The 16,950-nt window shown below is 38.1% G+C and overlaps 1 pseudogene; it reads right to left on the minus strand.

Moving 5' to 3' along the window:
- Positions 1–488: 488 nt before the first annotated feature.
- LOC105785491 (thaumatin-like protein 1) lies at positions 489–1,298 on the minus strand (annotated as a pseudogene).
- Positions 1,299–16,950: the final 15,652 nt, after the last annotated feature.

Genomic DNA, 16,950 nt, shown 5'->3' on the forward strand with positions numbered 1-16,950 from the left:
TTCACCCACTAAAGATCAATGTTACAGTGAAAATGAAAAGCAGTGATGCGGTGAAGTAATTTCACCATTGTCATCCAAAAGCTATTTTAGTATCAATGAGAAAGAATAAAAGAGAATGTACTCTAAAGGGAACCTTAGAAGGCCTGAGAAAAAAAAAGATATCGCTCAGATGGATGCCACCACACTCAACATCACCCGGCTTGCCCCTAACCTGCCATCCACGTTAACTTTCAGGCAGCCAAGTGGAGGAGACCAAAACAATATATCTCTTGACCGTCTTACATAATCTAGAAAGTAGCATCCTTTTATTATCAAACCTGATAGCATTGCGTGTGAGCTATATAACTATGTAGCACCGAAAACGTTTTTTAAAAATAATCAACATATAATACATTCTTAAAAAACAATATAATCAATCAATCAATCAATTACAGTCTCATAAAAAATCTATCAAAGATGAACTAGAAATTAATATGGAGAAAGAAAACTCAAGGACAGAAAGTTACAAGATAATTTGCTCCGCCAGTGCAGGTAAACGTACTAGTTTTATCATCATAAGCATAACTATAAGCCTGAGGACATTGACTCTTAAAAATCTTTGAATATTTCGTCGGCTGGCACGTCGCCGGGGAATTATAAGCACCGGTGCAGCAATATTGCGGCTGCTTAAACGCTAAACACGCGCTCTTGCAGGCGATAACACCTCCTCCCAATCCCTTAACTTGCAATTCCGAGGGACAAACTGTGTTGACATCGGCAGCGCAACTCGTGGTGTTGCAACCTAATAATCTGCCATGTGGGGTGACTGAAAGTGGCAAGTTAAAGCCATCGACGAGGCTAATATCATAAAAATCTTTTCCATTGTTTGGTGCCAAGGTGAACTCTATCAAAGATGCTGGTGGGATTGCACCACCGCCATTGCATGTAATCTGACCAGAACCACAGTCGGCGGTGGCCATTGGAACTTACTGTCAGTAGTGACGCAATGAGTTCGACCCCAAAAACGGCCGGACCATGGCGGTGGAACGTTTAAGTTCAGTGAAGCTTGTGTGGCTAACTCGAAACCGGTTGAGGATAATTGAGGACCTGCACCTGTTAGAATTCCAGGCCACACTGTGTACGGGCAGTTGTTTTTAAACGTGAATGTAGATGATTGAGCCTCTGCAATAAAAATTAAAAATTTTAAAAACAGAAAAATTCAAACAAAATTTAAGTATGGAAGGAAAAAGAAGGGGAAATTATTTACCATTGAAGAAGAAAATGGCAAGGGAAAGGGCAAAGATAACTTGAACCTCCATCAGTAACCCCTTTTTTTCCCTTTGAATTGCCTTTATTAAGTTCAGAGAATAATGATGCATGCATTCATATGCCAAGTTTCAAAAACTAGGGAAATTTATATTGAAAGCAGATTATGTTTTTGCATGTCAATAACAGTATTGATTAATTAATGCTGAATTCTCTTTTGAGTTACTGCCCCTCAAGAACCAACAAATATTAACAGTTTGGGTTCATACAGAGAAAAAGTCTTGGCATAAGCCAAAAACAATAAAAAATAAACTAATTTTAAGGTCTTGAATTGTCTGTAAACGTAAAAGTGGTGAAAAAACGACAGAAAACCATTCATAAGTCGTTGAATAATTATATTCTCATGGCATCACACGTTTTGTATACATACAAATGTAGGATATAAAACGTATTGTTTTGGTTTCTGTGTGGTATAAAATATGAAGCCGTTGTCTCGTTGCCGTCGCCGGTCATATTCCACAATCTTTTGGATTTCCTTTCCTAAACACATACAAGAAGTCGACAACACCTATTTTCTCCCACTTAAGTTTCCCATATCTCAATCTTGGGCTACAATCTTATTATTCCATAGGATGGCTAAACTCAAACATTAATAAATGTCACGTAAACCAAATTACAATTAAACTATAACATAAAAATGTATATATATCATGTATCAAGTATATATATCCTTCCCATCCGTCCTACTCCTACTTTTAGTTTTTCTTTTATAAGGAAAACAGCATATCTATCTATAATTCTACCCAAACAAAATCTATAATATATAAGCATAAATTTAAAATAAGCATTTAAATTGATAAGAATACATTTTAATGTTAATTTAATTATTAATTGACATTAAATAAATATATTTTAATAATAGAGTTTTTGCTTATTTTAATTATATAATTAATAATAATAGATAAAATCTCTTATAAAAATTAATAGATAAAATCATATCAATTCTTTTTTGTATAATAGAGTTTTTATTGGCTTGATTAATTATTAATAATTTACATTATTTGAAATCAATTATAATTTAATTAGTGTTAGAGTTATATACCTATTAAAATTAAAACTTATCATTATAAATAGCATTCAACAAAAGGAACGAAGTTACTATTTATTAGCATTGGTAAGTTTGAATTGTCTCAAAAACAATGAATAATTTAAATTTAAAAATATATATTTTCGGAGAATAAATTTCAAGTCATAGGCAAATCAAAATGACAGACGAAAGATTAGAATAATTCATTTTGTGCCAAGTGTTGGTGCTTTAATATTGTGTTGTTTCAAAATATTATGCTTTAATATGGATATTTGGCGCAATTTATCATTAAAAGTCTAATTTTTTTAAAATTTATCGAAATGGGTCCGATATTTTATTATTTACCGGAATGGGCCCTTTTCCCCTAAATCGCGTCCACGTCGGTAGCGATGTCGGGGATGTCGACAAATCGCATCCATGTCGGTAGCGGTTTGTCAGCTGTGGCAAGAAATCGCATCCACGTAAGTGTGATTTGTGTCCACGTCAGTAAAGCACGCTGACGTGGATGTGATTTGCTGACGTATAGCGCGCTCCTGGGGACGCGATTTGCCCCGCGAGTGAACAGTGCAACGGTCATTTTTTGACCGTTGCCCCCCCGACGGTCCAAAAAAATATATAAATACCCCCACCCCTTTTTTTTCACAAACTAATCCTCTCTCAAATTTCCTCTCAATTTCCTCTAAATTTCCTCTCAAATTCCTTCCAAATTTCTCTCAAATCCATATTTAATCACAATTTGCTCTCAAGTTCCTCTTAAATTTCTCTTAAATCCCTATTTTTAAATAATTTAAAAAAAAATTATTTTTTTAAATTTTTTTAAACCGTAAAAATTTGTACGATTTCAGCAATGGCCGGAGAATTGACTCGTCTTGATAAGTAACACATATCGATGGAACAAATGAAAATGGTAAGCATTAAATTTAATTTTTAAATATTATTTAAGAATTTTTTATTTATGCATTTTTAGATAATTATTAATTTATTATTTGTTATAAAAGTCTATAGATCGGATATTGGAATGCAATATCCGGAATATGCATGCTCCTCCATCACCGTTGGTAGAGAACTACCTGCGGGAAGCGGGTTTTTGGCACGTGGCGATGGTAGGTCGAGGATGCAAGGTGGACCCGAAACTAATCAGTGCGTTGATCGAGAGGTGGAGACCCGAGGCGCACACATTCCATCTTCTATGTGGAGAGTGCACTATCAATTTGGAAGATGTCAGTCTGCAATTGGAATTGCCAGTGGACAGGTACCCAGTCACCGGGTCTGTCCAATCTAGCGATTGGGGAGCGGTGTGCTACAAGCTTTTGGGCATTGTTTCGGAGAAAATGGACGGAGGTAAGATCGAGATGGGCTGGTTACGAGACACATTCCCGGATCCGGATGAAGATTCAACCGAAATAGAAAGAATCCGATATGCTCGGGCATACATTCTTCAGTTAATTGGAGGTTATTTGATGCCGGACTCGTCACAGAGCCGCGTACATCTAAGATGGCTATTGAAACTCGTTGATTTTAGAGCAGCTGGTGAATTGAGTTGGGGGTCTACCGTCTTGGCAACGTTATATCAAGAGATGTGTGGGGCGACGCGACCGAGGAAAGTAAAAATCGGAGGTTGCCTGTCACTACTGCATCATGGGCACGGTTTTGCTTTCTATTTTTATGTCCTCGAGTGGACCACCCATATACATTCCCACTCATAACGAGGTAAATTTTATATTAGATTTTACAATTATTATGTAGATTTTTAAAAATAAAACTATGCTAAAAATTTATTTAATTAGGTGGAACCATCCAGCAAGTCATGCTCTATTACCTACCTCTCTGAAGATATACGGCTTCTATTAGACCAACAGTCGGAAGCACATGTAAGTATTAAATAAAATTGATATTTTCATCATTCGCTAGTTGATTGGTATATAGTATTTAGTATTATCTATATAACTAATATTTCTATCATGTTCATATAGTTTCAATGGACACTATACGAGGATCCGACAATTCGGGCAGTAATTCCAAATGAGTACTTACAAAATCCAAACGCTTGGCCCGCAAAAGTCGCGTTGATCAACTACGCGACCGTGGAGATGCACCAGTCAGACAGGGTGTTACGGTAATTTAGATGTAGACAACTGATTCCCGTGGAACCTGAGGTGTTTGATGATCACCACAAAATCGACCTTCGGCAATTGAATACGGATTGGCCGAGATTCTGGTCCGAGTACATCCAAATGTGGGAAGATCGGTATGATTATATACCTACTAAGGAACCGATCATCGTTCCGGAATTAGCGTGCGTGCCGGAATACATGCCATTGTTTAGGATCCATGGCAAACCGTATTTACTGTCGCCTGAGGAGAGGCAGCGGCAATTACGTGTCCAAGGGAAAGACGCGGGCCTTTAAATCCAAGACGATAGGACGACGACACTGGCCCCTCAACGAGGCCCAGACATTCACCCGGCCCATCATCAGCGGTCATTCAATCACCAAGCCCAACGATAGCACCGACACAGTCACCCGACCCAGCATTTCAACCGATGATACCCACGCAACCGCCTTTTCAGATGATGCGAGGTGCTTTTCTTAGCCCTTTTATGTATCCTAACTCTTATATGTTTTCTTTTCCTAGTCCTATGGCAGGTTGGAGCCAATGGCCCGGTTCGGCTCCATTTCCTGTTACGCCAAGTGGACCGCCGATGTATAGGCCAGCGACGCACGAGGGATCACCAAAGGGGCCGTCGGGGAGCTCTTCTTTTTACCAATCCCCACCACCGTATGGGTTTCAAACACCGTCGCCGCTGGTGATGCAAACACCTCCACATTCACTATTCTATCAAGGTGGCTCATTGTCCTAACTCCGACAACCAGATGCCCTACCGAAAGAACCAGAATCCCCGCCGGAGGAACCACAACCACCGCCGGAAGTTGGACAAATGAGGAATCCAGCGCGTAACCGCGACGGCCGCCATGTAGCACTGAATTCGGCGGGCACAGACATTAATTTTTGTATTTAAATTTATTTGTACAAATATTTTGAATATTTTGATATTATTTGATGTAATAAAATAAAAAAATTTGAGTTATTACTTAAAAACCCTAAACTTAAAAACCATTAACTTAAAAACCATAAACCCTTAACTTAAAAACCATAAACCCTTAACCTAAAAACCCTAACTCTTAACTTAAAAACCCTAAACCCTTAACCTAAAAACCCTAAACCCTTAACTTAAAAACCCTAACCCTTAACTTTAAAACCATAAACCCTTAACTTAAAAATTGTAACCCTTAAATTAAAAACCCTAGACCCCTAACTTAAAAACCTTAACCCCTTAACTTAAAAACCCTAACCCTTAACTTTAAAACCCTAAACCCTTAACTTAAAAATCATAACCCTTAAATTAAAAACCATAAACCCTTAACTTTAAAATCCTACACCCCTAACTTAAAAACCCTAACCCCTTAACTTAAAAACCCTAATCCTTAAATTAAAAACCTTAACCCTTAACTTAAAAACCCTAAATTCTTAACTTAAAACCCTAAAACCCTAAACTTTTAAATTAAAAACCCTAAACTCTTAACTTAAAAACCCTAACCCTTAACTTTAAATCCTTAAACCCTTAACTTAAAATCCGTAACCCTTAAATTAAAAACCCTAAACCCTTAACTTAAATATAATTTTATAATTTTACTAACTATTAATACAATTATCAATTAATAATTTTACATTCACATAATGTTGGATTTGGAAAAATATTTTGACTGGTACTAACAATTAATAATTTGATATAATTTGATAATTTTACTAAAAATTAATACAATTATCAATTAATAATTGAAAATATATAATTTTTTTCAATTACATTCAACTATTGCGATTAGGGCATGATCGACTTGTATGGCCTGAATTCCTACACCATCCGCACAACTTCTCTTGACTGGCTATTTCTCGGATATCCATATTGTTACATATTCTAGTCGAGCAAGGTCGACCCTTTGGTTTGCGACGCAATTCTCTATCCGGTAACAGCTTAAAAAGGGCAAGAGATACGGGCGGCCACTTACGTTCATCTGCGACCGGTGGGACAACGTGTCTCCGGATGTTGTACATGTTTTCTAATTTGTACACTTCGTCCACATAGCTCATCGAATCCAGACGGAGATTCTGACAAGCCGCAATAACATAAGCGTATGGATAACGAAGTGCATCAAACAACCTATAGTCGCAAGTCTTATTTCGCAAGTGTACACGATATTGCGCGCCAATAACACCTTGGTGCAGTCTGTCAAACTCTGTGACGCGAAACTATAAGTTGTCTCGATCGTGACACACTGTGTGCATGGTGTTTGCCCGCGCATTGGCCTTGTTAATTTCTTGAACTACCTGACTGCACCATACATGACCTCCCTACATCTAGCCTGCATAACTTGCTGCTCGCTTTGGAAATAGTGCCGTCAAACGAAAATATGTCTCTCGCACAACCGATATTATCGATAGATGACACGTTCCTTTAAGAACAGAATTTATGCATTCAACCAGGTTTGACGTCATATGGCCATATCGTAGGTCGCCATCGTATGCTTGTGCCCACTGTTTGAAACGTATGTTACAAAGGTAGTCCGACCCTTCTCCATTAATTGAACGTAAAATTGCCAACATCTCGTGAAAACGGTCTTTATTTATTTCATACCCTGCCAATATAAGTTCATAGCGAATATTACATACCACTTCTTCATTTACAACTAATTCAAATTGACAAACGAAAGAACACAGATAGAGACTAAATACCCATGTTGGTCACTTATCGTCGTTCGCTCTTAGATGGATATTACCTGTAGTAGTTGGAAGCAACGTGCCTTAGGCAATATCGATGGTGTATGCGCCGCCATAAGCTTCCCTGTCGATCAAATGCAGCTAGTATACCGTCGCCCCGATCTGAAATAACACAAATATCAGGTTGGGGGCACACATGCCTCCTTAACCTAGAGAGAAAGAAATCCAAGTCATCAAACGACTCCCCCGGTGTTATTGCAAATGCAATTGGAAGAATTCTCCCACCGCCATCCTGTGTCACTGCAAGTAATAGCCAATGAGTATACCTACCAAACATAAAGGTACCGTCAATTTGTACCAATGGCTTGCAGTATGGAAATACGTCTCGGCAATGCTTAAAGGTCCAAAACAGGCGCTTGAACACTTGGCATCCACGTAGCAATCGGTCATTGTAGTACGCATGTTCCGTTTCAAGGTCTGTGATGGCACCTGGGACGTATCTCTCTAACACTTGACACCACTGCCATATTTCATTATATGAGGCGTCCCACCCACTATGCATCTTCTCCAACGCCTTTTGCTTAGCTATCCAAGCCTTGCGGTAAGAGGGCGTGTACCCCATTTGGCTACAGATATTGGCAATTAACACCGGTACTGAAGTCTTGGAATCTGCTTTTACCGTGGGCAGTATCAAGCTAGCTAACATAGCTGAATCCATCTTGGGATGATCTTATGAAATACCTATAAACTGAGTACATTAAATAATGCAACATTACATAATAAAAGTATCATTCAGAAACCGTCAATACTGTACCTGCAGCACATGTATGTGGACCTTTGTACTTTTTAATCTCATACAACCCTATCCTTTTCCTTAATGAGGCGTAAATTTTTCATGAACATGTGTCGTCTTAGACCGCACACTTTGCCTCAAACTTATCAAATTTGGATTTAACGACGTGGTAGTTAACGCCGTTTTTGATGCTATGTTGTTTCAAAGCACTAATAAAACTATCCTTGTTGGTAAACTGATTATCAACTTCAAATTCACCCGAATCTAGCCCTGAACTTGTACGATCACGCAACCGGTGTGGTAGATCTAGAAACTCTAACGCATCTTCTACAGACAGATCGGCATTATGCATGTGGGCTGGAGGTGAGTATGCTCTGAATCGTGGATTTTCTTCTTCATCTGAACTCCTTTCAGCATCTTCAGGTTCTGTTTAAATAGGCTCCGGTTTAAAAAATAAGCCAACTTCTGCACCATCAGGCCCGAGCTCTCGAGGTGGAACCATATCGGAGTCATCTTCTAACCCACAATCATCTACAGCATACGAGGTCCCCTCACCGGTTGACGTCATAGGGAGTACATCATCCCTTCTTCTGGGCATTTCATAACGTCTCTAATTGGATGAAGATTGCCAACCATGAGAACTTGATGTCGTTCCCCAGTACGTATTTCCAGCATCAAACATCGAGCCACTGACAGAGTGTCTTGCGGGGGATGTGCATTCAACACCGCTACCAAACATGGGTTGTTCCGTGTTTTGTAACCAGCTAACTGAATGTTGGCCAAGGGTCGTGTATACATCTCAAACACCGATCGCAAGTACATCATTTAGCGATGTAAATTGTACATATAACTCAATATAATGTGCTCCACTAGCAAGATGAGTCTGCACAATTGCCTCCAAGCTACGAGCACCTTTTATGTCGAACGAGTCATATGTCATCGGATCAACAGAAGAACAAAATTGATACGTAATAGACAGAACTTTCATTGGCGTCGTTTCGAAAATTTTACGCCTAATTCTTTTATGAAGTTCTGTCAAATCTATGTTCTGGTTAAAAACCAGTCGTATCGTATTCTCTGATAAAAAACAACACCATTCTCGATGTGGCAAACCTCACCATCGTAGTAAATAACAGCACTAATACGTTCACTCATATTTGAAACTCTAACCTTCTTAGCCTTGTAATAAGCCCAATTACCCGGGCCCGCATAAGAAACCAAAACAGCAAAAAATAAACAGTCCAGCGCTAGCAGGCCCAACAGCCAATTTTCCAACCCAAGCTTAGCAAAATTAATCTGCTAAAACCCTAAACCAGCTTCCTCTACAAGCGCGCCGCTCCCACACCCAGCAATTCTCCTTGCGCTCCGCAGATCACGCTGCTCGCACGCCTCCATCGCAGCACGTCGCTTCCCACTTTGCTGCTCCCCACGCACACACATACCTACAGCAACAAAACAAACAGAATAGCAAAATATGCTAGCAAATAACAGAATAGATTTGTTTAGATTTTTTTCTTTTCTATTTCGGCTATAAAAGCCCGATTTTAATCTGTAAAAGGGGTTTTTTTTCTTCAGTGAAAAGGAATACAAACACAAATACGAAATACAGAAGAAAAAAAAGAGAAATACATTTTTTTCTTCGAATATAAAGGTGTTTTTTCGATTTTATCCTCTTTTCAGTATTTTTTTGTTTATATTAATTTATAAAAGGGAGAGGGGGAAGAGAAACTTACCTCTCCGCCGGATTGGGCGTCTCCGTCGCCATCGGAGCACTGGCCCAGGTGATCGGCGGCGCAAAGGGCTGGGTTGAAGAAACCCTAGCAGAGGATTCTTAATATATTTTTTATTTTCTTTTTTCCTTTCTGCTGTAAATAAGTTTTTAACAAAAAAATTGTTTTAAATAACAAAAGTGAAACGGCACCGTTTTGCAAGGGGCCAGATCCGCGCGTCGACCCGACCCGCAAGTAGGGTCCGCGCGTTCTGGCCCTGAATGGGTAATTTGTGAAACTGGTCCCTCTGTTTTTGAGTCACCTTCAATGCAATTTTTTTTTATTTTCAATTTTGACCGCACGTTTGTTTCTTGTCTCAATTTGGTCCTACATGAAAGCTGCAGATAAGGGGTCAGTACATTTGCTTGTTTGCTCCCTGATGTTTCAGTAAGACTACAAATTAGTCTTCAACTTTTATTATTTTAAATGTTTACCTGAAAGTTTTCTGTAGTTTCAATTCGGGTCCCTTGTTATTAATTATTTTATTATTAAAATTAATTATTTTTATTATATTATTTATTATTATTATTGATTATTGTCATATTTTCTATACATATATATATACGCATAGTTTTTTTATATATAATATACATATGGGCATTTTGTTATATATAGGTATATATATATTTTAAGCTTTTATAAATACATGCATATATTTTATACATATGTTTTGTTTTTTGTTTTTTTTTACTTTTTATATATACTTTATATTTTATATATATACTTTTTTTGTAAATATATAAACATGTACATATTTTATATTTTTATCTTATTTTCTTAAATTTCTCATACATATATATACATACATATTTTGGAGATTATTATAAGTTTTTTTGCTACGTGTTTTTTACATATGTATGCTTGTAAATGTGTGTTAACTATACGCATACACATATTTTCCAATTTACTTGTATATTATACTTGTACATATATATTTTGTAAATACACATTCATATGTAATTCATAATTGAAGTATTTGTTTTGATATTATACATCCACTTTTGATATACCTTTTTGAAAATATATTTTGATTTTAACCGTACATCAAAATTATTTTCTTGATTTAAAAGGTTTTTTTGAATAAAAGCAATATTCAAGGTTGGGAATTTTCAAGGAAATTGAGCCCTAACGTATTGGGTTCTGATTTTCTTTGCTAATTCTAGATAACCGAGGATATTCTTTATTCAAAATGCATGAGTATAAAAATCATTTTTGGGAACTTAACTTGTCGTGTCCTAACGTATTGGGTGTGGCATGTTACTTTCTCAAAATGAAGATTTTCGCATAAAATAAAGTGATATTCAAAGTTCGGGAATTATGAGGAATTGTACCCTAACGTATTGGGACTCGATTTCTTTACATGACTTGAACAATTGATTATCATTTTTCAAATTTCATCATTTGAGTTGATTTTAAAAACTTTTTAACATTCGACACTAAGACATCAAATAATCAATTTGGTACCGATTTTGGGCGTTACGAGGGTGCTAACCCTTCCTCGTGCGTAACTGACTCCCGAACTCATTTTCTCAAAATTCGTAGGCCAAAATATTTTTTTAAGTGGGCCGATCACACCTTAATAAAGGATCGGTGGCGACTCTAGTTTTATTTTTAAAAGTCGACAACTAAATTTTTGTTTTAAAAAAAAACGGTTTCGACAGCTTGGCGACTCCACTGGGGACATTAGAGAGTCGAGCCACAAAATTGATTATGCTTGTCTTTGTGTCGAAAATCAAAAGTTTTTAAATAATTCATGAGTTCCCTTCTCACTCATTGATTTTTCATCGTGGTGTTGGCAACTTTGCATTTGCATTTTGCATTTTACCCTTTAAGTGGGAGCGAGAAACTAGTCCTTCGTGAGGTCTTCACCTCCGTGCAGGGTAGTGGACCGCTTCCGGGATACATTCGTACCTATGTCTTCGTGAGATTTTCATCTCCGTGCAGCCATAGGGAAATGTATCCCCCTGAACTGAACTCGATCCACATGAGCCTATAATGGGTGAGGATCGAGAAATCTGCTGGTTCGGGTACCCTTACTCTAGAAACTAAGCCTCATATAGTGAGCTTTAGGAACTTGCCCTAGGTAGAGCTATGCCAAACCCTAGTGGATTCCTGAATAAACGTTCTTGCTATTTCATGATTGTATTGGATTATATCTTTTTGGTGTGATACTAACTTGGGTTTATTTTGTTTTGGCTGTATGACATCATGATTGTATTGCATTTGCATTTTAGAAAAGATATGTTGATTCAAGTTTGATTACTAACTTAGAAAGCCTATCATAAGAAAACGAGTTTCTTGATAAAATGGAAAATAGTGCGGCAGCCTGAATATATTCCGAGCAATACAGGAGGGGCGATGGAAGAATTCATGACTTTACTTTGGGGCTCGAGGATTCAAGATGATTGTCTAAGAGTTTTCAACATTCCAAATTTCTTAAAGAAGCTAATGAGCATTGAGAGGATAGGCAAACAACGGATTGCGACCAGAATCAAGCAGAAGGAGCTAGCAGTGACATCCTTTGGAAGTTCGTGAGGTTTATCTTAACATCCGGATGAAGAAAGAGAAGATGTCTTTGCTTGGAGTATGAGGGCAAAGCCGTATATATATCCGCTTTATGTAAAGAAATTTGTCCTTTAGTAAAGTTTTCTAAATGGAATTGAATCAGAATCAATGTCTCTTTATCATTAATTTCATGCATTCGCATTTCATTACATCATATGCATTAAACACCTCTAAATGATTCTAATTGATTAAAATCATTCCTCAGTTAACCTGGAAACCAACCAACCAGCCAAACACCGTTACGGCACTCGAGCAAAGATTAAGGACATGGATCAGAGATTGGAAAAACTCGAACAGTGTCAGAAGGAGATGCAAGACCAACTTCAGCTACAGGTGCAGGAGCGGTTAGATAAGATGAAACAAGAGATGTCTGAGAAGGTGCGAGAATCCCAAGAAGATATAGTGGCAAAGTTAACCCAACTGATAACTAGGGGAAGTGATAAAGGAAAGGGCCCCATGGCAAATTTCGATGAGGGAAATGATGATGAACCTCCCTATCCTCCAGGTTTCACCCCTCCACATGTGCAAACTCAAGCTGAATACCCGCGCAAATCAACTGTCACCATCATGCCTCAACAGTTTCGGGCTGGTATTTCAAACTTCCAAACTGGGCCGGGTTCTAATCCTGAAAATAATCCTGTTAACTCTGCCATTCCTGACTTTGATGAAGTGGCTGAAAAGGAAAGAATAAAGGAGGAGTTACCAAAACAGTTAGAGGAAAGGTGCAAGTGGCTCGAGGAGAAATTTAAGGCGATGGAGGTCACTGAAGGCTATCGTGGGATTGACGCTAAAGAGCTGAGTTTAGTTCCGGATTTGGTACTCCCCCATAAGTTTAAGATGCCAGAATTCGAGAAGTACAATGGGGCAAGTTGCCCAGAAGCACATATCACCATGTTTTGCAGGAGAATGGCTGGATATGTTAACAATGACCAGCTACTGATTCATTGTTTTCAGGATAGCCTCACAGGGGCAGCATCTAAGTGGTACAATCAACTGAGTCGTACCACGATTGGTTCATGGAGGGATTTGGCCCAAGCATTCATGAAACAGTATAGTCATGTGACGGACATGGCTCCTGATAGAATCACCCTTCAAAACATGGAGAAGAAGCCGAGTGAAAGCTTTAGGAAGTACGCACAGAGATGGAGGGAAGTCGCAGTCCAAGTTCAGCCACCGCTCTTAGAAAAAGAAACGACCATGCTGTTCATTAACACACTGAAAGCCCCATTCATTACGCATATGTTAGGAAATGCTACAAAAAGCTTTTCTGACATAATTATGAATGGTGAAATGATCGAAAATGCGATAAGAAGTGGGAAAATTGATATAGAGGAGAGTAACAAGAGGTTAGTCTCAAAAAGAAGAGAAAATGAGGTGAACAACACGGGTTACTCTAAATCAGTTACTGTTCAGCCAAGAAAAGTGGTTGGTAATCAACAAAATCCATCGAGGCAAGATTCCGGCATAAAGACTGAAAGGTTCCAGTTTACACCAATCCCAGTACCGTATAAGGAACTGTATCAAAATTTGTTTGATGCACTGTTGTTTCCCCTTTTTCATGTGAAGCCTCTACAACCTCCGTATCCCGAATGGTATGATGCGAACACACAATGTGACTACCACGCAGGAATTACGGGACACTCGATTGAGAATTGCACTGCCTTCAAGAAGTAAGTTGAAAGACTTATCAACATGGGTATTGTCAAGTTTGGTGACTCGTCTAGCGCAGGAAATCCACTACCCAATCATGATTGAGGATGGAGGGACTGCAATGTATGAAGAAGTGGTGAGAAAATTGCACATCGATGCCATATATGCAGACACAATTTAAAGGGTCCTTGTTAGATATTTGCCTTAGAGGTGTTCTAAATAATGAGACTGCGAGGAAACCCCTGAAATATTTAGAGTCTATTAGAGTAATGTTTAGAATACACTTGTTGCTTTCAGCCTAGAAGCAATAAGGATTTCTTTGTGAAATAGGCTCACGTCTGAATATTATTATTTTAATGAAATACATTATTGCAATCATCTTTGAGCAAATGTTCTTTCATTCTTTACGTTTTTTTCATTTTTTTTTAGATTTTTTCTGCCAAACCATTCATTCATTCATTCATCATACATTCTTTTGTACATTCTTTGGTACCCACTATGGATCCCCAAATATCAATGACATGAGTGAAGCTGCTATAGACTCAAAATTGCCTTTAGAATGAGACATGTGTTTAGAGGGATCTCATGACTTTGAAGATGTCATAAATTGTAGCTTATCTCCTGACTTGTTGATGATGGTAAAACAATAAGAGAAACAAATGAGACAATAGAGACTGTGACCTTGAGGGAGCATGCATGACCGAAGAAACAAAGTAAGACGTTATTGAGTTACTTCAAGAATTCAAAGATGTCTACGCATGGTCATACCAGGATTGCCCAGGTTAAGCACTGTCATTGCAATCTGAACAACAGCACGATATCAAAAATTTGCAGTATGTTCAAGATTAATATCATGAATGATGCAGTGAAAACTCTTCCGGAGTAGTGCCTCTCTCTTTAGTTCATCACGATTTTTTCTATTGAAGTTGCAATTCTTTCTCTTCGAGTTTTGGCTGAGCTAAAGTAAGATGAAGATCCAATCCTGACATGATTAGTTGAACCTAATTGAAGGAAAATGCTAGAAACTATTCATCATGGTCAGATGTACCAAGAAATGAATGATGCGAGCCTATAGCAAAAGGTTTGTCCCAGAGAATTCCATAATGGCGACCTAGTGCTGAAGAAGATCCTCACTCTACAAAAAGTGTAACGGATGCCAAATTGGTTTATATTATAGAGAATGTTTTTTTCCAAAGAAGCTTTGATTTTGAGCGAGATGGATGATAAACCTGCAAAGTCCTGTAAACTCAGATTCAGTCAGGATATACTCCGCTTAAAGAAGGAGAGGACCAAGGTAAAAAACCGCAAAGGGCAGTTTGAGTCCCAAAAAAAAAGAAAAAAGAAAAAGAAGTGATGTGAAAAAATGAAAAGATGAAAATGAAAAATGAAAAAGTAAAAATGGAGAGGCTAAAGTGAAAACCCGCAAAGGGCGCCTTAGACCAAAGGGGATTTGAGTTGAAAACTCAAAAAGGACGGCTCAAATATTGATCAGAATGGGGCATGAAATTATCGGAGCAGCTCAAATACTGAACAGAACGGGGCATGCAATAATCTTGCTATACTTGAATCAACAGGAAAGGGTAGGCGACATTTTGGGGGCATCGACAAAGTACTGTAAATCTCCTAAACACATGTTAAAGTCAGAATGGTCTTCAGAAAGTCTGTACAGAGAAGTTCAGGCTGCGATATCTGGGGCACCTAATCCTTATACTATTTTTGTTATTCTTGGAACACTTCATTCATTTCCAAGATATACATTCCTAAATCAATTTCTTTGTTATCCATCTTTATTATCTTGGACAACTTATTCATTTCGAGCTATGCTCAGAACCAACTCAATTCTTATCCATGATCTTTTTTGCAAGTATGTTGCATTAGAATAATGATTAATGGACTAATAAAATTTTCACAAGGGAAGTTTTGCATATTACTCTAGAAGTCTCTGAATAATATAAGAACCAAGTTGGAAATCTGATAAAGAAGAGTCTAAATTAAAGACTATCCCTTTGAATTTTCTTGTATAAATTGAATAAAATGGTAAGATGTCATGTTGGTGACAAAGCTTCAATGAACAAGCAAGCAATGATCACCGAATAATGAGAAGAGGTTGTTCTTGGATAAGAAAATTCTTCATTTGTGCATGAGCATTTGGCAGGACACCCTAGGAATGGTGTAAGAGACCAAAAAGCTTCACATCCGGTATCCTTGAATTGTGATAGCAGATGATTAAGAAAATGTCAAATGTTTTACTCTTGGGTTACAACAGGAAAAGATGGTACAAATTTTGCATCCCAGTGGATCAAACTTGGAGGTTTACAGTAGGGGCAATTTGGTCAAGTGCTTATGGGGTTCACCAGTCGAGCATAAAGGCGCTATAGTACATTAAGCGATAAGACCTTAATAAACTTGGAGTAATGATAACTCAAGCGTTAAAATATCATTTTAATGACATTCTGCATTCATTCAAATGTCATTCATACATGCCTAGTTAGGAGCATTTGATTCATTTTGATCATGCCATCCTAATAATTAGACATAATTAGGTTCATTATACAGGTCATGTTCCCTAGAGAACAAATCAGTGATGATAACAGATTTTTCCTTCCTGCATCGACAGTGAAGCAGATCGAAGACACCAACCTCGCCTCCCTCGGAGACAGTGGAGCAGGTTGAATATAGCAGATCTTGCCTTCCTGCATAGACAACAGAGCAGATCAAAGATGGCGAATTTTACCTCCCTGTGGTTACAGTGGAGTATATTGAAGCCAATAATTCTACTTCCCTGGGCAGCAGTGGAATAGATTGAAGATTACAGAGCTTGTCTCCCTAAGCAGTAGTGGAGCAAATAAAAAATGGCAAATTTTACCTCCCTGTGGTTACAGTGGAGTACATTGAAGCCCGTAATTCTACTTCCCTGGGCAGCAGTGGAATAGATTGAAGATTTTGGATATTGTCTCCCTAAGCAGTAGTGGAGCAGATCAAAGATGGCAGATTTTACCCCCCTGAGGTTGCAGTGGAGTACATTGAAGCCGATAATTCTACTTCCACAGGCAAGATGGAATAGA

The sequence above is a fragment of the Gossypium raimondii genome, chromosome 1 (assembly GCF_025698545.1).
Source record: "Gossypium raimondii isolate GPD5lz chromosome 1, ASM2569854v1, whole genome shotgun sequence".
In the NCBI taxonomy this organism is placed as follows: Eukaryota; Viridiplantae; Streptophyta; class Magnoliopsida; order Malvales; family Malvaceae; genus Gossypium; species Gossypium raimondii.